General features: G+C 44.8%; 1 protein-coding gene across 1 annotated transcript in view; it reads right to left on the reverse strand.

The window, feature by feature from the left end:
- LOC133342373 (neurexin-1-like) overlaps window positions 1-12,109 on the reverse strand; it is a 392,466-nt gene that overhangs the window by 190,129 nt on the left and 190,228 nt on the right.

Below are 12,109 nucleotides of genomic sequence, written 5' to 3' on the forward strand. Positions count from 1 at the left end.
GAAAATGTTTCATTAGTGGGTCCATGACCCAGCGGGCCCCCTTTATAACGATGTGCTTGCCCACTGGATGGTGGCAAGCAGCTCATCATTGGATAGACACAGAAAGACGCGGTAATATTGGGGGGGGGGGGGGGGGTGCATGCACAGGGCACATGTCACACGTGTGTAAGCGGCACTGGGCGAGACCCTCTGTGAGCCCCCCTCCCCTCTCACCAAGACTCGCACAGTAATCAGTCATCTGTGCCGTGAGTCCTCTGTCAAACACTGCACTGGCCATTTATAATGCACTGCCGTTTCTCCGCGTTTCATAATTTACTGCTTCATGAATGCATTAAAAAAGGGGCCTGGTTGAGTGGCTCAGGTGGGGTTCGGAGACAAAGAGAGCCCTTGTGCTGCTGAGACCTCGAGGTCGAATCCAGGATTCAAACAACCCAGAATCAAACTGGGTTCTCAAGTTAGATAAGTGGACGATCCTCAGGCACAGTTAGCGATGACTGGTAAAAAAAAAGGTCCATTTGAGTTTGCAGGTTAATCCGATACAATTTCAGTGCGACAATTAAAAATGTCGGTTTGACATGCAACTAACATCTCTGTCGCGTCTTGCCAAAGTGCAATGTCCCGAGTATGGATAAGAGGTCAACTGCAGGGATATCAGAAGTAGTTCTGGGTGGGAGATAACAACCGTCACGTGGTCACCTGTCAAGTTTTTTCCAAATGCGAACAAATTTCATAAACCCGGCAGAGTAGTTACTTAAATGCTCAGAAAAGCCCTTCTCGGGGTCACTCCACCAGAAGCATCGAGCCAAACCTTACACATCTACTCTCTGGAAGAAGTCCTGTAATATCGCCTCCCATGGGTCGTTTTCCCTTTGATGGAGTGATGCACTTCTCTGTGAGAGCTTCGAATGGACACTCCATCTCCTACCGTGACACTTACAGCACGATTGAAATAAAATTCGGTCAAAAGCAAAACAACGCGAAAAGTTGCTTTGTTTCTGGATCCAACGGTAAACATACCTACGCACGGCACAAACTAACTCCTCTATCATTCTGCTGGATGACAGCTTTAGTCACTAGCATAGTAGGTAAGGAGATACATATATAGATGAGCCGAGTATTGTATATGATGATCTGTACAGCAACACATTGGGCTTTGCTGCATTGTAATAAAATATGAATGGTTATTTGACCAACATTTCCCGCTGTTATCCACAACAAAGTTCGACAGTACCCCTATCCTAGAAAATCATAAATGAAGTTTCTGTGCATCCAGCTGTAAGGCACAAAAGGTAGAATGCAAGGCATAATGGGAGAACTTGATTCAATGGTGACCATTGTTGCTTTCTATCATTCGCCTGATGACGACCGCTTGTGTTGCGATCGAAACATCGTGATTTGTTTTATTTTATTTGTAACTACGTGACTTTACCGAAAGAACCAATGAGTATGGATTATGAACAACATGTTTGTGTGTATCATTGATCTTATTTGTTTCCAGCCGGCACTCACTTTTCTGTCTGATGAGTTTTTTTTTTTATAAAAAGAAAGTGTTTAGAATTGCTTTGCAAGAGGTAAGAGTGTGGAATCAGCCCTTCATCCGTCGTGAGGCTGATGAAATGAGTACCGCTTTGTGGAAAGGCAAAAGCAGGTGTCGTGTACATCGCCCTGACCCTGCCCTGCCATGGAATGTCGAATTTCCACCACTGGCGCAGGGATGTGAACAGAAGTTGGGCACGAAACCTGAGGCTATTTTTACAACAACAACAAAAACAAAAAACACTTAATGGCTACAGTGTGCGCAAATGCATCCTCAGATTTTGGAGAGTCGCCATTTGTAATAAGTTAAAAAGTAAATTCACCAATGTAGCCATCTGTAGTTTAGAAGCAGGATTGGACATTTGCAGTCGGTATATGTAGGCAAATTACCGGTAGGAACCGCCAGGTTACACCAGCCCACGTGGGGATTATTGTGTCCGTCCGTCGTGCATCCAAAAATGGGGGGGGTGAGGCTGGGTGGAGAGGGGAGGGTGGGCAGGGGCCGGGTTGGGAGGGGAGGGTGGGGATGGGCTGGGTGGGGAGGGTGGGGCTGGGTGGGGAGGGTGGGGAGGGACTGGGTTGGGAGGGGCTCGGTGGGGAGGGTGGGGCTGGTTGGGGGGTGGGAGGGGTGCGGCTGGGAGGGGAGGGGCTGGTCACCCCGTGGTGCCCTTATAAAACTCAACGTTTAACCTACTCACGCCGGCTTGTGCTCGCCCTCACAGCCGGGAATATTTGCGGAATACACCACGCCGCCGTTGACCCTGGCCATTGACCGAGCAACCCAACGTTCCTACCAGCTCCCTCCGCAGGAATGTGTTAAACATTCCATTGGCTTCATTTAATATAATATTAAATGCTTTGGGAGCTACACTACCAGTGGGCTGAATTGGAGTAAATGTTCCAATCTGCTTAATTTCTCATTTATTTCACACCTTTAATTTTACAACCTTAATTATTGCTATATATATATGAATCTCAAACTTTGCACGTGAGAACTAGCATAGAGGAATCTTTGGAAGGGTATTGAAAGGCACAAAATACCGTGGTTATTTTTTTAATACACGTTTAATGTACGCTGTTTTTTAAAGCTTAATTATGCAATCTACTTACTGTGAAATAAATTGTTCGAAATGTTCTGAACTCACACCTATCTTAAACCCGTTAGCTGATGCACCACATTTGCCTGCTAGTTCAGCGCTTGTTTTATGTTATCCTATTTTAAATGGGATAACGATACAAGATGAACTCCATTTTTTTAGTGCAAAATTACACCCAATATACTCCCATTTACACATTGTAAGCTATTTCAGCAGTGATAAATGTTTCCCTTTTAGACAAATAATGTTTTTAATCAACGCACATGTTCCTTGTATATCAAGACTGTTCGAATACCATCCCTTCAACAAATAATACAAATACGTGACGAAATATATTTCCTTAAATTACATTAACGGACAACAGTGCATTGTGTGACAGGTGATAGATTAAAAGTCACCAGAGGATGGACATTAAGAACATCGCCTGGTGCACGGCATTGTGGAATACCTGGGATACCTAATTGCTTGAGCGGAAGCATCAGCAACTGCTGCCATGCGAGTGTTTGTTTGGTCATGTGATGTCAATCGATCGCTCTTCATTCCCCACAATCTAATGGGCAATCGAGTCCGAGCCTCTTACGTTTTGTTTGCATCAGAATTTTCGACACCCGCAAGTTCACTCGCGCCAAGCGTTCAACACTGCACACACTCCACTCTTTGTGCCCGCAACATCATTTTTACAAAGGTCGGCTTTCTAAATTTACATTTCATTTAGTTTCAAAGATTGCATTTAAATAAAAGATACGGTTAGCTGGGAAAAGGGGAGAATATGAATGGGGACGATGTGTACTCCGACCTTTTCACGAAAGCCATCGTAATCTCAATTATTATTATTATGATCTGTGTGGAAAGCACCCTAATTTGAAAGTGTCGCAGTGCAGTTCTGGGCGCCCTTTAGTTTTTTTTTTTGGAGGGGAGGGGGGGGGATGTGGACATTGACTTTGACAAGGAACCGAACTCATTTCCAGTGGAAAGTTTGTTTGTGCTCTGTTCAATATTTCACCCGCCAGGTACAACGCGGGACACATTAAATGTTCCCGACGTGTGCTCGGTGAATACATAATCTCACAGGTCGATGATGAAACATTTTGGCTATGAATTTGAAGGCAGTTTTCGAACTTAGCCTTGCGTTTTCAGGAGAACGTCAGAAAAAAGAGAAATATCGAGATAAAGCCTTGAATTGTTGTGCCTTCTGTTTGCCGATCTAACACGATTGTGTGCAAGTAGGCGTGCCTATCCCACTTTAAAGCTGAACAGATGTTGGAGCTGCTACAGATCTTGTGATTAATTAAACAATGACAGATTGCGACACTAAAATGTTTTGTTTGATTGTTACAAGAAAGCTAGTAGTTCTCAAGCTTCTGACAGTTTTAACCTATTCCTACGAATTGGTTTAATGTTCTTAAATATTAAGTTCATTATTGTTTTTTTTACTCACTTTGTTTATGTTGAAGTCAAGTAAGTGAAGACTAGCTGAAGTCAAGACGTAAAATATTGTCATGTTCATAAAACATATTTAGTGCCGAGTGATGAAAATATATAAAAATACCCACGACAAGTAATTTTCCACAAAGCAATTAAGGCTCATGGATTAAAATGTATTTAATGTGGCATGGATTTAATGACACATAAAACACATCCTATATTTTTTTTAAATCTTCAAGCTGTGGTTATACGTGGCAAATAGTTACGTGGTAATAAACACAATATCTCGATTCAGCTCAGCTGTTATCTCATCTCTGGAAAGAATCCAAGCAGACATGCCTTATTTCTCTTAGGCTTGAACAAATACACAAAGAAATGCTGGATTTCCACCCCCAAGGGTGGCCGTTTACACAAGGCTCTCGCTAAATTAAATTCCATCTCACTGTCCTCTGCTGGATTTTTGTTAAATCTCTTATTTTTTTTCATTGTTTTGTTTTATTTTGCTTATGACATTTTCGCAGGGGAGAAAAAAAAACAACCACATTTTTCAAGCCGTGACATTCTTCTTCTTTGTATTGGAAGCATTTTTTTTAACCCTGTTGCTTGTGATGCATAGGTTAAGGGCCCAGATTTGTTTGTCATTATTAATGTTGCGTTGCACGGCTTAAGAGGGAAAATGTAATTAATTGTGCTGGTGAATAAAAAGCCAGTAATCTCATATATGGTCTTATTAAGTGAGCAAATGTTCTCATTTGCTTTGCTGCTCTGCTACACCTGGTGCATGTGTATTCGCAAACAATTAAATCACCCTAAATTATTGCAGGCAATCTATATTAGCCACTGCTGTGCAATAGGTAATGCACACATTTGTACGTGTAATTGGCTTGATATTAAAACAATATTAAAGACATGTATAACCCTTGGCATGTCATACCAGTCACATTCCTAATTGGGATAAAGCGAGCGTTCATCGTATCTTATTAATTTAATGTTGGAACACAGATCACCACCTTTTGTTGACAGCTCTTGTTCCAAGGCATTTTTTAAAACGGTAAAATTTATGAAAGATTGTTATTGTTGTTGCATCGACCAATACATGTCTAATCTTTGAAGCAAAATATGGTAAGTTAAAATATTTATAGTTAACAGTTGCAGGAATTGTATGTATATTGAACTTCTTTCGCACTGTTACGTAGTCAACCGTGCTAATCAGGCTTGGTTGGTTAAAAGCTCGTATACAAAAATACATCAAATTGTGTGAGTGTAAGATATCCCGTGTACATATGTGTTGTGCCTCCTCTGAAATTACTCTATTGTATTTTCTCCATCTGGAAGGACGTAATTGTAACCAAAACATTTTAATTCTTTGCAGAATTGGCCACCCAATTATGCTCAAATCAATTGCACAGAGATTTGCATGTGAATTGACACAAAATGCATAAACTTGAAACAAATTGCATAAAGACAAACATGTGTGTCTGCGAGGAATTAAGATTTGTGTTATTTGACAAGGTAATATTAATCAAAGTGAAAAAAAATCCTAATATTTTCATTTGCACTCATGACAAAAAAAATATCCCAGTAAAAATGGAAATAAAAACCTCCGACAATGTATCAAAGACGGTGGGTTGAGGAGTTAATCAGACGCCTCCACAAATAAATGTAATTGTGGAAATAAAACGCATATATTGCCATCACTAAATCATGAATAAAAGCTAATGGGTGTGAGTTATTTGTTCTTTGGAATAAAATCCAATGGCATTAACAGCTGCATTGGTTACAACGTAGCTTCACTCCACAATTGGATCCTACCGCGCTCACCCGTCTTCTGCCCCGATCGCACGCAACGAGACACACTGCGGAGAGCACTACCCATCGTCCACACTTTGGACACCACTCCATAGCCACTGCAGAACACTTGTTAGAGGGCAGCAGCGTTTCTTGCCGCTGCTAATTGGCACCAGCGAGCTCTAGGCCATTTCACCAGAGCAGCAGATTTAATAAGGTGGAAAATTACAGCTCCGAAGATGTTTCGCACGCGTTAGCGGGTGCAGTATTCCGTGCACAAACAACACAAGTAAGGCATACATACACTGTTGTGATTAAAACACCATTTGTTTCTGGCGGTTTGAGTCAGTGGCCATGAATACGAAGGCGAAATGCCTCGCGATGAGTCGGCGATAATTTGCGGATTTTGTTTCTTTGGCGGTGTCTTGTGCCACTGTTCGTCGCCGCGAGATAGCGCCGATGATGTCTGCATGACGACATTATCATACACTAAGGTACATCTGACCAAAGTTGGATAAACAAACAGTTATCCCTGCTGCAGACGTAATTAGTGCATCGCAGCGTCATCGCTGTACATTTAACCAATGGCTCAGCCACGCAAGCGGAATTGAAAGGCAGCTTATGGCGATGTTTAACTCACCAGGGTACGAAGGATTTCCACGCACGTTTTAATCTTTTTTTGGGGGGGGGGGGGGGGGGGTCACATTTTCCAGCTGTCACCTAAGGATATTTGCACCCGATCTCGTGTTTGCTAAATGTGCGCGCACGCATCCCTTCGCCACGCCGCGCCGAGCGGTGTTAAACGAACAAAGCCAAAAAAGGTCGTCCATTCTTTTGCACTGGCTGAAAGTGCTCACTTAATTCAGAGAATACTTAAGGAAGCTTCGCCGCTTTTGCACCGGCGCCTAAGGGGCCAATCCCTTGACACGGCACCAACGGAACGACGCTCGCATAACGCAACCAGACCCCAAAAAGTCGAGAAATACCTCGGGCAATGGCACCTAAATTAGTTGGAACAAAGTAGATTCGAAGCTTTCGTGACTGCAGGAATTACTCTTTGGTTCTTTCGGTAAAGTCACGTAGGCAGAAATTAAATAAAATAATAATATAATACGACGTTTCGATTGCAACACAAGCAACAATCAAAACGTCGTATTTTATTATTATTTAATTTAATTTATTTCTACGTGACTTTACCGACAGAACCAAAGAGTAGTTGGAACATGTTTTGTTTGTATTTTGTTGCTTTGTAATCCAACACGCCCCGGCCCAATTTTGCTCAGTTGCCGTAGAGATTTAATTGACGCATTCACAGTCGTTGTTGTTTTGACTTTTGTTATGGACACTTTGCATTGAGGAATGCTTTTGGAAGAAGAAAAATATCATCAGACGTGATCGATATATTGCTAGATATAGGCCTCGGCAAGCCATCGCCATCTCTCAAGAAAATGCGATGTAACAATCCACATCGCGCCTGCACACGAGTGCATTTCATTGCTTCATCTCCATGGATGGCTGGACGTTCTCGCGGATGACGGGTGCCTGCCACTCCGTGATTATTCTCAATCGTCAACCATCATCACTTCCGGTGACACATCCCTGGCAAAGTCCACTTACTTTAATTCAATACCTTGAACAATGCCATTAATGCGTGCATGTCCTACAATTATCCGCGTGTTCGCACTTTACTTTTTGCTCGGTCGGTGTTCGCCGCAGCGACTGCTTTCTTATTTAATTCCTGTTGCTCTGTGCCCCTTTTACCGTCCCCGTTCTGCTTTACCGTGCACTGATGTCTACTCTATTGAGGGCGGTGTTTGCACGTGAAATAAATAATCAAATTGATTGATAGTGTTCCTCTTTCTGTATCTCAATGTAAATCCAAGCGCATTATCTCTCCATGCTCGTTCACACACTGAAAAAAAAATATCCACTAATATCGGTTTGTGTCAATTTATCAAATTCGCGTGATTATATTTTCGTGCCAATTTTGACTTGAGTTTTCACATGGTTCCTTCTTTTTCTTGCATCGTGCTTTAAGGACTCATTTGTGTCCTTGCCAGCCGCATTTTTTTTTCGTCTTAAAATTTCACCACAGGTCTCCGTTGCGCAAGAGGCGCCACACCAACGCAACGGGGTCTTTTTCGCCTTGCCATACAAAAAATTGCCGACTGCATTCTAGCGCAGCCTCCCTGCAGATATTTGACAAGCTGTGAGCGTCCGCAGCATGACATCGAGAGGAACTGTCTCTGAATGACCTAGAGCGGACCGCCCTCTCCTGCTGACTGGTTTGTTCTGTGTCAGACCGCACGTTCTACCACAGGGCATGTCACCAAGCAGCTAGGCCAGCTGCCAGAGCATCTGCTACAAAGGGCGGCTGACTAATGTTTCGCAAGCGGGGCGGAGATCAAGACATCTCTCCGCTGCCGAGCCTCAAAAGAGGGGTCCCGAGCCATCACTTGCCCGGACAAGTGGTGGCTCTCAGTACTGCGGGGATGTGAGCCGCGCACGTTGAGATAATCAAACAGGTGGGGTGGCTTTTGGTGCGCGACCAGGGCTGCGTGTACGTGTGACAAAGACAAAGGTCCCCCGTATAGCGTTTGACATATGGCTGGGGCAAGTGCTGTTGACGAGCACCAATCGTGGCCAGCACTATGGCCAAGCCACCTTTGTCTCCCCAGCGCTGATGTATACACACCGCACTGGGCGCGAATTTTAGGCTGAGTCGAGCTAGGGGGAGGTGCAGAACCAGTTCTGACATTCACCGCCGATGTCGGCCGTGAGCAGGGAATTTAATTGGATCACTCCGTTTCTCGTGCAGTGCACTAACCGTTACACCACCGCTCCTATCCTGTGTGACAATACAGAAAGACAAAGATTCCCCGCATAGCCTTGACAAACCGTTGGGGCAAGTGCTGTTAGCGAGCACCTATGAAGGCCAGGACGGCACGCGAGGGGGTGGGTGGTCAGAACTACGCCCGGGCCGCCTTTGTCTCCCCAGTGGCAATGTTTACACACCGCACCAGGTAGTCATTTGAGGCTGAGTCGACCTAGAGGAGGCCCAGGACCGGTTCAGATAATCGTCACTGGTGTTGGCCGTGTGCGGGAATCGAACCCGTGTCGCCGGGTTCATAGCGCAGCGCGCTACCGCTCCCCGCTACACACACACACGTACGCACACTGTGTGGGTACGTGTGTGTGTCTGTTTTCACGCGTGCCTGTGTTGTAGAAGAGTAGTGCCGCCGGTGGCTACTGCGCGGATCCTGGCTGGCGACTCTCGTTTTATTGGCTCACATCAGCGGCAAGTGGTCTGAACCTCTTCTGGGCCTCGGCTTGGTCAGCTTAACGTTACTTTAATATTCATGTGCGTGTGTGAACATCAGAGACTAGTCAAGCGGTGGTGGTGGTGGCATGATGTTTCAGACACTTTGCTACAAACCATACAACCTGGGTTTGATTTATGGCCATGGTTCAACATCAGTGACGAGTGATATTTGAACCCATCCAAGGCCTCCGCCATTTGAATTAGCCTTACATGACTGTCTGGTGTAAATTCATAATAAATGATTTTTGGGTTAGATCGTGTCAATATAAATGTGTCGTTAACCCACCAACCACCCGACACAACCAAATAGTAAGGTTTGTCACGTGAACAAAACGTGCCAATTCGCTATTAAGCACATCAGTTTGACGGCGAGTAAACCCACCACATTTACAATTGAGTACGACGTTTCGCTGGCGATTACAACCGACTTCATCAGGCGATTTTCTCGAATTGTGAAGAAGTCTTCCAGCTTCCGATCGTGAATATAGCAAGATGATGTTATCATTGTCTGTCGTCACTTCCTGACCCGCCGTTACTGGACTATCTGTGAAAAAGATTCTCACGGCTCATCGGATTCCACCTCCGGTCCAAATGAAGATTGAGATTCTGATGCACCTGCGATGGGGACACAAAGGTGACCGGGGAGGGTTCACGTTTCTTGTACGCGGTGCTTACGATGCTGCCCAAAAAGGGATCTCCAAGCAGAGCAGCAACTCGCAAAACAGTCAGAAACCGCGTGTGTGTATGCCCAATAAATCAACTCTCAGCAAATGTGTTTTATCTCATGCGGTTAGGTGTGAGACAGCCCCAGACTCTGTTAAGAGTCCGCTAATTGGCGACGACTATGGGAAGCACAAACATCTGTAGATTTCTCCCAATTTGCAAGCGTTAAATGGCTTATAATGTGAATAGGCAATGATGGGATGGTCCCAAAGTGTCTGTCCGTCTGCCTCTCCCCCCTTGTCTTCCCCGGCCTCTGCAATCCCCATCCCATCTGTCTTCTCCTGTTCTTGTCTTCTCTTCCCATTGACTGTAACCCTTTGAGATTGTTTTTCTTCTCGTCAATCCTCCACATTATATGTAAAGTCTTCTCATTCTGACATTCTGTTTCTGTCCATTGATGGATGTACACACTCCCATCTAATTAGTTCTTGTGTTGCGTGCCCCCACAATGCATCCTGTCCGCACGATTTGCACGCAACATTAAAGCTCTAATCAAACCGTTCATTAAGCGCTCGGTTTGCTGTAGGTTTATCCTGGTTTTCTAAATGGCAAGGATAAGCTGTTTATTTATTCTCGTACAACGGGGGATGGGAATTGCATTCGCTTTATGTGGGTCACAGCTGATCCGTCGTCTGGCGTTCCCTCGCTGCTCAGATGCGCGATGAGCCGCGGTGTGAGCACTGGGCACGGAGGCTTCGAGTCTGCCAGCGGTCGCGCTAAAGAGCCTCGTGCACGACGCTAAAGCGACAGAGCCACGCGGCGCTGGCCACAAATCACTGTGCGCCACGCGGCCAAATTACAAGGGCCCACAACCCTTTTTATTCAGCTCCTAATTAACCTTTTGAAAGCCGTCATGTCTCGGTCTGCCACTTTGTGCTCGGCGAGCAGAGGTACAAATCAATCTTTTGGGGGTTCAGAGGAAATATCAAAGGCTCTGACAGTCTAGCTAAGGCCTTGCGGAGCATCACTCCGGCCATCTCTACCCTCATGATTACGAATTCTGGCCGGCTGCCTCCTCTTCTCCTGCTAACAGCTCTGCCCTTGCTGTTTACACTGCCAAGTGCACTCGGCAATTACGGGTGCAAGATATCAGCTGCCGAGGCGGCCTGTACGACACCTCCGATATTATTGAATAGTTGAGGGGACAGCCTGAGCCGGTGCTGTATTTGAATTGACATTGCTGGAAATGATTAAGTTAAAACGGGTCACATACAATCAGACACACACCTAAATAAGATACAGGAACATATAAGTAAACCTCCGTTACGTGTCTGCAGATGTGAATTAAAACAAAATACTAATTTTAGCCTATTGGCTTTCCAGACAAATATTATCCAGCACAATTTGTTTGCGCAAGAAAACTCTGGACCGATTTCCAGCATCCGTGTCATCTTCTGTATACTGTTGATAGCATTGGTCTGAAAGCCAATTAGACAGTGGAATGTTGTCCTTCCCCGCACCTCCGATTAGTGTGGTTGGATACATACGGTGCAAAAGAAGTCCAACAGACGTACATACATACATATACATACCTACATACGTATGCGTGTTGAGACAGAACGGAATGATTTTTCCGTATGCTTTTACCTGTAATGCTCCACAACACGCTTAATGAGTTTGTACACAGACAAGGGCTCTCTGCAGTTCTGGAAAAAAAAGCTATAGACCCGTATATGATTCAGTGCAAAGCCCATTGTGCTTAGCTTTAAACAGCAGGAGAAAAGAGAAGTTTCTTACTTTTTGTTTTGGCTTTGTACTTCGCAGCGACCGCCAATACATCTTCGAGACAGACTGCAATGAGGCAGGTTTTGTTTTTTTTTTTCCTTGAAAAATGTCAGCGCGCGTCCTTTCCTTCGCAACGCATCGACATTTTGTGACGGATGAAAATTAACTGTTCATCGTGTCCATGTCAAGCGTGCAGGGAGGCTGGGAAATGGCCACAGACGTTTGCAGTCTCTGTCTTCAAGACTACCTTCTCCGGCCACCGGTTTTGAATGACATTGCGCGCCCTGGTCCTGGGATTTCTCCTGTGACGTGCCTGAAATCTTGCCGTGGCAATGTGGAATTTCTGTCGGCTGCTATAGTGTCTCTCTTTCGGACATTATCCAGCCACCGGAATGAAATTTCGTTGTTCTGGAGTTTTGTGGTTGTGCTATGGTCGACTGGGACTTGTCATAGGAATGTATACATTCCACCACTGGCTCAGCACACTAAATGG

The sequence above is a fragment of the Lethenteron reissneri genome, chromosome 14 (genome assembly GCF_015708825.2).
Source record: "Lethenteron reissneri isolate LAM-NWPU_2019-01 chromosome 14, ASM1570882v1, whole genome shotgun sequence".
Taxonomy (NCBI): Eukaryota; Metazoa; Chordata; class Hyperoartia; order Petromyzontiformes; family Petromyzontidae; genus Lethenteron; species Lethenteron reissneri.